This window comes from Cajanus cajan, chromosome 7, assembly GCF_000230855.2.
Source record: "Cajanus cajan strain Asha chromosome 7, NIPB_CcT2T_4, whole genome shotgun sequence".
Taxonomy (NCBI): Eukaryota; Viridiplantae; Streptophyta; class Magnoliopsida; order Fabales; family Fabaceae; genus Cajanus; species Cajanus cajan.
In genome coordinates, this window is record NC_138523.1 from 4714924 (window position 1) to 4728202 (window position 13279).

The following is a 13279-nucleotide window of genomic DNA, read 5'->3' on the forward strand; positions in this document are numbered from 1 at the left end:
CATAAATAAATAATTATTGCAAATTTAGAAAATCAAAGAAATTTTGAAAACTATAAGTGATTATAATTTATTTTGAAACTTTCGAAAAATATTTATTGTTGAAACTATTGAAAAAAAGTAAAGTGAAAACTAAAAAGTTATTATAATTTTTTAAATTGACAATTGAAAATTACTCTAAATTAGAGGTGATAAATGGGTGGATCCGATAATTTTTTTGATATATTATAATAAATTGGATAAAAATAATTTATTCATCTATTTATGCATTAAAGTTCACATAATAACTCAATTCATTCGATCTATTTAAAGTAAAAAATTCATCCAATTTTTTCATGGATGGATATATCTATCCATAAAAGTAATATTTTAAAAATTAAATAATTTTTTATTTTTTGAAATATTTTATTTCTCTTTATTTTTTTTATAATTCATTATATTCTTATATAATATTTTAAAATTCACAAGACATTTTTATGTTAAAATAATTCTTTAAAATCTTAAATTAATAAAGATCTCATCATAATCCAATAAATTTTGAAAAAGTAGTAGATGAATCACTAATTATCTATAAAATTAAATAGATGGATTGGATCTGATCCATTATTTATTTTTATTGTAATGAATGAATTAAATGAATTTATTAGTGGATTGATAAATGGATTGATTTGTCACCCCTACTCTAAATATGCATATTTTTTTGCTACACACATGTAATCTTTTTTGTAGACAATCCATTTTGAGACACAGTTGGACATCAAATGTGGACACCTTTTCCAACAGAAATTCAAACCTTGTTTTTTCATATTGTAAGAGACTTGTAACACTCAAGCTAGGAAAGAGGGGTCCCCATAAATTTGTTCTTGGCTAGTGAGGTATAGACTCATTTCCTTCTCAATTCCTAAGACTTCCTTCTTTCCTTTCTTCTTTGTGTAGTTGATCAGAACTTCATATAGCTACATTGTGGATGGAGCTCAGAACCGTGAAGAGCTTTTCTTCCCTCCTCCTCTTAGCAGATTTTGGTGCTCTAAAGGGCTAAGGAAAATTTACCTTAGTTCTTATTGCTTGGATGTCTTGGAAACCATTCTTGTGTGGAGAAATGGGTGTGAGTTGTGAGTTTTGTAAGTTGAAGAGGAACACTCTTGAATGGAGGTTCTTAAGTGATTTGGATCGAGGGGAGATTTGATGTTTGCATGTGTTTTTTGAGTTATTTTTAAGTCATTTATGATGTATATATGTTGTTCTTTGTATTGCATGTGATTTAGGTTGCTGATTTTTTGGTATATTAGATGAAATTCAGGTTTTGCCATGTGTAGGAGTTGATGTCGCACTAAGTTAGTCTTCACCGCATTGGGTGTAGCTCAACCAAAGAGGTTCCTTTCCCTTCATTGGACATAAGATTGGTGGTGCCAGATATGAGAAAAAGGAGTAGCCTCGAGTTGGACTAGCACTAAGAGTGATTGGAAAGATGTCGGACGCAAGGAGAGAGACTCATCTCTACCTAGGTTCACGTCGAACATTAATGGAGGTGGTGTCGAGCATGAGTCAAACAAAGAGCTCTCTATCTGATTAGGACTGGGCAAGGTTTTACCATGCCAAGCGTGAGAAAGAGGGGCACTGTTTGCCTCAATCACACCAAGTGCAGGTGATGCGACCCAAGTGTGGGCGAGATAGGGAGCTCTTTGTCTCAATGGAGCTAGACGCCAATTGAGTAGTCCCGAGCGTGACCTACATGTTGTATGTTGGTTGTTTTATAATAAACTATAGTTGAACATTGATGATTAAGTTGTATGTGTGTTGAATATAATGAATTGTTGATATTTAAATGATCTTGAATTATCATAATTGATGACAAGTATTATTGATGTTGAGTTGTATATTTTTTATTTATTTGATGAAAGTCGAAAGTTGAAAAGTTGTATGTTGTATAAAGTAGTAAAGTTGTGGACAAGTGGTTGAGAGGCATAGATGTTAGAGGGTGAGTTAAGTTGTTTCCCTCTAGGATCTATATGGTTTTGGTATCGAAGTAGTCGAACCATGTCTTAATTGAATGACTAATCGAGAAAAGTGCAAAGTCGGGGGTTAAAATGGCTAACCCAGTATCAAAGAGTTGTGGTATTTGGTGTGACCCTCTCTACCTCGCATGTCATAACATATGAATAATTTAAAACTGAATAACCTCAATATAATATATGAACTCAAAATCCATACAAGTAGAAAGCGTAACATTGTTAACACGAACTAAACATGACGAAAATAATAAAATTCTAATAGAATTAAATTGAATTACTCAAATTAAATAGCATGAATCAAATACTAGTTAGTTCTAACTAATCCTTGGTGTCACGTATCTTATATATTAAAGCAAAACTCAAAGTTGAGGTTAGACCTCATCACCAACATCCTTAGCACCATGCTGATGATTACCTATAAAAATCACAAGAAAATAACATAAAAGGAAAAGGAGTGAAAAATATCTCACTTTAACTCACTATGCAAGAATGTAAATCGGCTAGCCAAATACAAACAATACATATAATAAGATATGACATACACAATTACACCTCATATATTTAACTCATTCATGACATACTAAGCAACAACAAATAAGATTATACATATGCAATGGACTCAGACTACATGTTATCATGCATGTGGCGCCAATAAAATTATCACATATCACACTTGTGCATTATTGTTAGCAACACACTAGAGTAGTCTAAGAATACATGTTAGGTCACATCCTCTGTGTATTCTCACTAGAAGGACATACTAACAAAGTTTGGTAAGGATAGTTAAGTCGCGCAAAATACATCCTACGCTCACGAGGGCAGGATAGAGACTTTCAAACCGAGTTATCCCCAAGGTTAGCTCCCTTAATTTCATCTGATTTTAATTTCCATCTTATATTGAAAAAATTTAAAGAAAAAAAAAACTTAAAATATTTTAAGTAAATAAACATAAAAAAATAAGTAAATACAATAAAACATTTTCATTATTTAATTCATTATATTTTCTATTTATTCTTCTGTTGATGTTTAATTTGTAAGAGAAAAACTATTTATATAAATGATAAATGATAAAATAAAATTAAGCGTGCCATCTACCACATTCTACTCGGTATAACATGAAATTATAGACTCTGACCATAATAATAAAAAAAAAATAACGTTTAACGTATTAAAACTATCGCAACCATTAAGCAGAGAGATTATATAAGCGAATAAATATCAGTACAATATTATAAGGAAATTCTCATAACACATATCTTATAATGACACAATAAGTGTCATTAAAAACTACTTTTACTTACACAATAAATATAATATATGTTGGCATATTGTTAAAAAGTATGGATATAAGTTATAGTGACACACAAAATATATTGTTAAATCTCATTTAAAATCAATACTAAAATTGTGCGTAACTGTATGTCAAATAGATATATAGCTACATATATTATACTTATAGTAACACTTTTTATATGTCACTATATAACTACATATGTTGTCACTATATGCAACGTTAAATAGCAGGACATAATAATCTATACTTACTGATTTTCTATTGTTGTGTAAACAAATTTTTAAATTATTTATTTTTAAATTTTTAAATAAAAATAATATTAAAAATTAACTATTTTTATAAATTAAAATTTTAAATCCAAAATCTTAAAATTTAAGTATTAGACTCCTTTATTATATGTTATAGATATTATAGATAATAATAATAATAATAATAATTTATATTAATATATAAAAAATATTTTTTTAATAATTATCTTAATCTCCACATTTTATTGATTATTATCTTTTTATTTTAAAAAATTAGAAAAATTAATATTTTTTTTATCAAAATTAAGAATGTTAGTCACTTAGCCTCAATTAACTTAAGAAGATGGTGAATTAAGTTTTCTAAATTTTTCTCTTATAAAAAACTTTTCTGAATTATTATCTTACAAATTCAATTCCTTAGATAAATTTATATATAAAGAATGAATGATGCAAAAACTACTCATACACAATTAAATATCAAGTAATTAAAAGTGTAGGGAAAGAAGAATTGCAAACTCAATTTTATACTGGTTCGGCCAATCCTGCCTACATCCAGTCCTCAAGTCTCCCACTTGAGATTTCCACTATTCTTGTAAACCTTACAAGACTTGAATCCTCCAACACCTTGAAACTCCCTTTCCTTGTGTTGAGATTCAAAAACCTACAAGGAGAAAAATTCTTTCTCCTTTACATATCAACAGATCAATTGGGTATTACAGAATGACTCTCTTTGAAGAGTAGATATTACACTTTCTAAGAACTTGATGAACTCTTTAGAGATTTTTGCAAATGATTTTGGCCAAGTAGTTTTTGAAAATAGATTTTCACATTAGAGTTTGTAACCTTCTTCTAAAAAATTATAGGTATTTATAGACAACTATTTCTTAGGTTGTGTCTTTTCATGAAGAGTTGTAACTCTTTATAATTTTTTAGAAAAGAGACTCTGGTAATCGATTACAAGACTTGGTAATCGATTACACCGGTTTAAGTTCAAAATGTTTGAAACGTTGTATCATTTAAATTCAAATTTTGAAGATTCATCTTCTGGTAATCGATTACAATGACGGGTAATTGATTATCAGAGCATATTTTAACATTTGAACCTTGAACAAAGAAGTTTTCTTTCTCTGGTAATCGATTACATCAACTGGTAATCGATTACTAGACAAATAATACTGAATTAGCTTATGAAAACTTAAGATATAGAAAACTTTTATTTTCCAGTTAAAAATATTTTTTGTTTAATCTTTTGAATACTCTTTTTGCTTTTTTTTCAAACAACTTATTCTTATATTCAAAAGGATTAAGTTTAGGCTTTCTTGAAATCCTTATTTTAATGGCCAAGTGAAATTTGTAAATTCTAAAAGTTCATTTTACATACTAAACTAAGCAGTCAAAACTTATCTAGTTATTACTTGAGATCTTACTTCTTGATCAACTTGCTTTAACTTGACCTTTATTTTCTTCAATGTTTTGACATCATCAAAACTTTGTGCATATTTTCTTCCACAAAAAATTTAAAATTAATAAATTAATCATAACATCAATTAAAATAATATACTTTTATTACATAATTTTTATTTTATTTGTAATAAAGATACGAAGTACCTCCCCAATAATAATAATAATAATGATAATAATAATAATAATAATAATAATAATAATAATAAAATAATGTTTAAAGCATTAAAAGTAATAAATCAGGAGCAATAGCATCAAACAAATAGTACATAAGCGAATATTAATATTATATATTAATATAAGAAAAAATGAGGTAATAAATGTAAGATGCTGCCAATGAATCGTGTACAGAGATCGAGCTTTTTCCACGTGCCTAGAAGGACTTTTTTTTTTTTTTTTTCATAGCACAGCTCCAATTTTTTGACTTAAATATACTAAATTACTAATATATATATTAGTACAATGTTGTAACTTGTGTCAAAAATGCTGGATACGCATCAGGAATTTTTTACGTAAATAATATTTTTTTTAAAAAAAAATTACAAAAGTAATATCTGTGCAACTTTATTTACTCAACTAGAACCAATCACTGTTCATGCTCAAAATTCGGTTCCCCGGGAACCGAATTCTGAGCTTCAATGTTTTTTTTTTCCTTTTTCTTTGTGCTCAGAATTCGGTTCCCGGGGAACCAAATTCTGAGTTGTTTTAAATTTTTTTTTTTTTTTGCGTTTGAGGCTCAGTTTGGGTGAATCTGGAAAGTGGAACGGGCCGTTCCGGAAGCAGAACGGCCCGTTCTGCTTAAACACATAGAGTGTTATTTTTGAAATTGGAACGGGTGCAGAACGGGCCGTTCCAATTTCAAAAATAACACTCTATTTGTTTAATCAGAACGGGCCGTTCTGCTTTTGGAACGGCTCGTTCCACTTTCCAGAAACGCAAAAAAAAATTAAAAACAACTCAGAATTCGGTTCCCGGGAAACCGAATTCTGAGCACAAAAAAAAAAAATTTGAAGCTCAGAATTTTGAGCATGAACAGTGATTGGTTCTAGTTGAGTAAATAATGTTGTACAGATGTTACTTTTGTAATTTTTTTAAAAAAAAATATTATTTATGTAAAAAATTCACGCATCAGCCCTGTTTTTAAAAATTATTTTTATTATTTATTTATTTAATAAACACATCTTTTTTGTGACATATTTAACAACGGACTAACTTCTAGTTGTATTTTTAGTGCAACACATAAAGAAAACTTGTCATTTTTTTTATATTATTCTTTGCCATCTTTTTTATCATATATATTTATAAATATATTATTTCTTTATACTCTTAGTATTATTTTCACAATCAATTTTCATTTTTTCTTCTTTTTTTCATAATTATTTTTCATTATTTTATACCTAAGATGTCACATAATGCTTTTCATTACTTAGCTGCTTCTAGACGTTTTGGTTGCTAGAAAATGGGCTCGTGTGTGCCTTTGAATGTATTTTTGGTGTTATATTCATTTGCGGCTTGATTGGGAATCTATTGTTCCATAAAAATTCCAAAACTTAAAAAGCCTCTTAAACCTAACTCTCAATTTAAAAAAAAAAAAAAAAAAAACTATACGCTTTTGGACCCTTGGATCTTAGACCCTGGGGTGTTCCCTATTGATGCTAGAATTAATTATATCGGAGATGGACAATTTTGCGAAACCCAGCAAGAAGTATAACACACCAAATTTTTTAAAATTATTAAAATAATGTTTTATTAATTAAATGAATTTTATAAATATTTTAAAGATTTTTAATAATTATGAATGTTTTTAATTAAATAATAAATATTTGTGAAATAATTTTGTATAATAATTATTAGAGAATTACGGTTAAACTTTTTATTGAAATGTTAAATGAAGGTTAAGTTTTGTAAGAGGGACTATCTCAGTTTTTTATATTCACGCTTCTCACTTTTACCTTTTACGCGTACACTCTAAAGAATTGGAAATAGAATATGAGTTTGTAGGAGATCACCTTAGAGATCCACGTCCTTTGTCAAGGAGGAATGAGTAATCTCGTTCGAGGTGTAAAATGTATGTTAGGTAGTGAGATTGATCCTTAACTCCTTCTCTATTGCTTGTATTGTATGAATGATATTTTCCCAATTAATTGTACTAAGTGCTTTCATTATTCTCTATGGTTCATCATTGTTCTATTTGATGTTGTATATTTGTTTATGCCTCAATTTCACTATTGAGCTTGTAATTATGACTTTTAAATTGCCTATAGGTTCGTGTGGGAATCCTAAGGGACTTTAATAGTTATTTTGTGAATAGTTAGTATGAGTATGTAATCAAAATGTGATATTTGTGCCTTCTTAATGCTTAATATGCCTTTTTGAACATCTTTATTGATTGAATCAAAATTTGAATGATTGGAACATGTAATTAAAAAATTTGGGTGTTATGCAATAATTGTTGTATATTGTTTTCTATCTTCATGATCTATTACGAATAAGAGTCCTTCTTATATGAAAATTATACAATCACAAAATTAAAAATAACTTGAGACATGTGATAACATTATTCTTAAGGACTTATTTGTGTGATACGTAAGTCCCCCAGGATATAACAATTCCTTTCCAACAAATTGAGGTAACAAAAGTAACAAGTTTTTAAGTGAGAATAACTCATGAGACTCATAATATAATAAAGAAAAGATGTGTGAAGAGACACTCTCAAAGCCTTTTGTATATTATATTTAAAATCACATTTGACCAAGTCATAGGATAAAAATGTAATCAATTCTTGAAGATCAAGTCAAAATATAAGATAAGACGAATTTGGATCCTCTCTTGTAATATTCTCTCTCTAGCCTCTCTCCAGCCATATTAATAACCATTGGATATATCTAATGACTCAAATTTAATCTTATAATTAATGTAACTTCTTAAATGATTTTTATAAGATTAAGTTTGAGCCATTAGATATATCTAATGGTTATTAATGTTGCTAAAGAGAGGTTGGAAAGAGAATATTGCAGGAGAGGATCCAAATTCATATAAGACTTAGTCTAAAAGACCAATCAATAAGACTAGATCTAATTAAAATATTTATTTAATAAAACAAAATTAATTTAAAATATTTTTCTAATTAAATAAACATATTAATCTTTTTTAAATATCACTAAAAAATACAACAATCCCCCACATATTTCAAAAAAGGTTAAAGAAAAAGTTTTAAGAAAACAAAAGAATTTTATGGTTCTCATTCTCTTGGATGTAATGTAGACCTAGTGTAGCAAGCTATATGAACCAGACCTAGATTGCTAAGACTTAACACATAGTATAATTGGTGTAGCAAGTTATATGAATCAAAGACACTTGATGTATGTTAGAGATCTACCAATCACATTACACCCCCAAAATTCTTGTTGTTATCCCTGTTATAAGCTAATAGGTCATGCACGTGCTCGATATTCATGAGTCCTTCAGAGATCTCGCTAGGATCTTATATAAGCGGCTCTACCTGATACTCATATAGATGATTTCATCAAGTATATGTTGCAAAACTTAACTATAAAACTTATCCTTGTATAAATGTAGCTCTAACACATTCTCACATCATATGAAGAGACTAAAAAAATTAAAATTAATAAAAATTAATTTAGTGCTAGCAAAACTGACAAGTGACTTGTTTTTAACCATATGAGCCTTATTCATGGAATCTCCAATCACAAAGGTTGGGTTACCATCACTTGTTTATTTTCAGGTGGCTTAATAAAGTCTTATTTCCCTTGATGCTTAATATAACAACATCTTCCTTAGGGATTTAAGTCATAGGATTGGCCAAATCCATTATTGACTTCACGTGATCAATAAATTCAATCATTTTATATAAACAATTGCTTTACCACATTATTTTCAATGTTATATTCTCAATGGAGTATTTACTAAGCGGTTTTTCAACCATTCAACCTCGTAATCAACCATATCAAGAGAAATAAACTCTAAAAAATTATTTATTTGGTTGATCTCAAAGTAGTTGCACCACAACCAAGTGTAGTGACATAACTATAGGTGGATTTTTTCTCATTTTGATCAAAGATCCATTTATAATCATCATTGTATTTCTAATACAATGGAAAATATATCATGTTGAATACCATTAATTTATGGTATCTCTCCAACATCTCATAGTATTTAAAATTTTGCAATATAGATAACTTCACATTAACACTATAGTCAAATAAAAATAATTCAAAATTTTCTATCAATTCATATAGGTCTCAACATTTCATATCATAAATGACAAATGCTTTCAAAAAGTAACTTAGAGAACTTCACATCTCAAAGAGGCGATAAAAGTATTGTCTTATAATCAAAACTAGAAATTATTCCCTCAAGAAGTCAACAAAAGTATACAACTTATAAATACTTATATCAAGTTCTCCTTTTATCCCATATCTTATAACAAACCTATAGAAAGGTCTCTCTTGTTCTTTTCCAAGAATCATTGTCACAAGAAAAATTACACCAAAATTCTTAAAAAAAATAGAAACATACATATCATATCTCAACTTAGTAGATTCACCAAAGCTACGAATCTAGTTTAGTCTAAAATCCATGTATCAAAAATTAAATCTAAACTTACTTGCCATTCATTTTTTTAAAGCCTAAACTTCCATACCTTTTTTTTAAATAAATAAATAAATATTTAACATAAAGTCAACATTAGTTCTAAAATCTCGATAAAAGTTTCCATAAGAGGTTTAAGGTTCGCCTCTCTACCCTTATCTCTCATACGTGCTTAGGACTTGATAATTCCTTTTCTCCTACCTAGAATTATGATTCTCGATAGGTAATGTTCCTCTAATAGCTTCTGCCATTATTTCATGTTTTCCCCTATGACCTCCTCTATTTCTCCTTAACTCTAAGGGTTTCACTATGCGCATAAAATGATATAACACTTTTTAACCTCTCCTATTTTAATTAGCCTCCAAATTGAGTTGAAAGTCTAGCCCAAAAACTTCTGATAAGCTCTACCCCTTTTATTTTATTAATAAAATATTTTTTCTTAATACCTCTAATTATTATAATTTATTTATTATTTATTTTTAAAAATGGGATGTTACAATCTCCACACCACTAAAAAAAGACAACAAAAGATAATATGATTTAGAAGTAGTTATAAGGGTAAATTAGTCTAAAATTTATGTAAAATAAAATGAGATATCTAAATAATAATTAACTAGTGAAAGTAAGACATTTTGTGCCTCATCATTAAAAAAAATTAAATAAAAATAATGAAATTAAAAAAGTGTATGATTAACTTTAAAATAGTGAGGTAATGAAAAAAAAAATAGTTAAATGGTAAAAAGGAAGTTAGAAAATTAGTTAAAGTTAAAAGTTTAAAAAATGTGTATACCAAAATAAAATATCTTTTATTAATTTTATAGATAATTAATTAATAGTATAATTGCTTATTGTTATTAGTCCAAATAGGCATAAGAATAAGTCCCATTATTCACTTTTTACTTTTTAGTTTTGTTTTTCTTTCTTAAAGAATTTATTTTTGGTCAACTGGTGTGATTTTATATTTTGATGTTTATTTAGGATTTTGAAAAAAAAAATTGAGTATAATTTATTTTCGCAAAAGTAATCACAACATGATTTACTTTATTTTAATTTTCATAGTGAATGATGGAAAAATTGTATTCCCATCCCAAAAAATGTAAAAAGTTTTATTTTAACTCACTTTTTCAACTTATTTTTATTATTTTAATTAATTTAAAATTTTAAGATATTCTCAAGAATTTTAAAATCACACAAACTCATTTTTAAATATTCTTAGAAATAACATTTCAATGACAATATTCCAAAGAATGTGATTCTCAAAAATATAGTAACATACTTCGAAACAAATAATCTCCTTCTTATCAGAATTTATAAGAATAAAGTGTTATTTTTTTTTATTATGACTTGATATACAAGTTAAGAATCGAATTTTAGATATTACTTAAGAACACATATGTCCAAACACCATAATTTCCTAATGTGCTGCAAAACAAAAATAATAAGAAGATAGATTTGAGATATTTTTAAATATACTTTTTTCTTACACTTTATTATTATTATTATTATTAAAACTAAAACTAAAGAATCACATCTAAAACTTGTTAAATAAATAAATTTTTGCTATTCTTAATAAATCTTAGCTAAATTATACTTTTAGTCCTTTATTTTATTTTTTAAATTTATTTTGATCTATTATCTCCTAAATTTATGTCAATTTAATCTTTTTGAATCCTTTTTGACTAATTTAAGACTTAGAACTTGTCTCATAAGATTTACTTATATGAAAATTATTGAATGCTATTGAAATTTAAATAAAAAGTTTCGTAAACATAATAAAAATAATAAATTTTTAAAAATACAATTACATACACTTTTCTATTTATTTATGAGATATATTTTCACAAAAATTTTATAACATCTCAGATTTTCTATTAATATAATTTTTTAATTATGATTTATTTTTAAATTTAATAGGGTTATTTTATTATAATTATTTTAATTAATTAAAGTGGTTTTATAAAATATTTTAAAGACTTTTAATAATTGAGTGTAACACTCTGTTTTTGTAAGGGACTCAAAGTTGTTTTGAGAGTAAGAGTCAATTTTACTTCTTTTTCTTTCATTTCCTTATAGGTTGAGAATCTTCTTCTCCTTCTCCTTTTATTCTTTAGTTAGCTAGAGTACGTAGTAGAAAACTCTGAGTTGTTGTGTTGTGACTTGACTTTGGAATCGTATAGAGCATGTGGAACTTCTTCCTCTTCCCTTCTCCTCTTGGCAAATTTTGACTCCTTAAAGAGGTAGGGGAAGCTTGTGTTTTTTTGTGAATGTAAAGTAGTTTGTCTTGTATAATTCATGTTGTTGTTGAGGAAAATGAGATGATGTTTTTCATTATAGTGGCTGGTTTTGAATTTGTTGCATGTTGAAGTTGGGGTTTGGGTTTGGATGCAAAAGGCATGAATTTGATTGTGTAAATTTGGTGTGGGTAAATCAATGAAAATGGTGTTGTAGGTGATGTTTGGGAATAAAAACTATGAAGTGTAGGTAAGAAACAAAGGGAAAACCATGAATATGCAGAAAAACATTGCACCTATCTTTGTAGCCACAGTTGAGTGTTGTAGTCATGGAAAAAATTGGATGGTTGAGATCTAGCACTAGAATCACACTTGAGTGTTGTAGCCGTAATTGAGCGCTACAGCCATGGGGAAAAACTAGGATGGTGGAGATCCAACGCAGTAACTATGAGAAAAAACTAGGTTGCCAAAAATCCAGCATTGAAATGATGAATTGAGCACTATAGCAGTGGTAGTGAATAATCGAATTTGATCTTGAGGTCTACATGAAAGTTGTATCCTTGGATATTAGCTTTCCAATGGCTTTTAAATAGCCTAAAAATGAGGTCTAGAACTTCAGTGATGACCTTTTTAGTGAACAAAGGTCAAACTATCAACAATTAGGCAAAACTATTGCGAGTTTTACAATTTTCAACATGATAGATGATGGAATTAAAACCTGAGTTCTTCATGAAAGTTGTAGAAAATATTCTTATATTTCATATGGAATAAAGATGAGTTTGATCACAATAGTGTAACTCTAATTGTGTTGTGTTATCTGGAAGTTGTCGTTGTATGTTAATTGATGATCACATGTTGAGAATGATGTGTTAATTCTATTATAGCATATGATAATATATGATATCCTAAGTTATTATATGATGAATTGTTGATATGGATGATGATGTTATGAAGATGTTTAAAGTTGTTTACGCTGTGATTGAAGTTGTTATATAAAGATTCATATACATGTTGTAAGTTGTACTAGTTATTGGAAGATGTGCTTCAAGTATTCAATTAGATGTTGTTTTTAATGGGAAATCATGTTGTATATGTTGTATATATGCAAATAATGGTGTTTCATGTTGTTGGGATTTTTTAGTTTTCAGGAAATTGGGTGAAATCGGGTTCTACACAACTGCAGAATCTGATATTGTGTGAGGCGTGCCTTCAAGGCGTCGAATGTAGTTCTAAAGTCTTTTTCTAACTCATGTTAGGCGCATGATTGGTGGTGTCAGGTATGAGGAGAGAGACTCATCTCAGGTTGGAACCTCATTAAGCGTGGGTTGAATGACGTCAGGTGTGAGGAGAAATACTTGTCTTTGCCTAGGTTCACATTGGGCGCTAAAGTGCGTGGCACCAGATGTGAGTCAAGTAGTGAGCTCT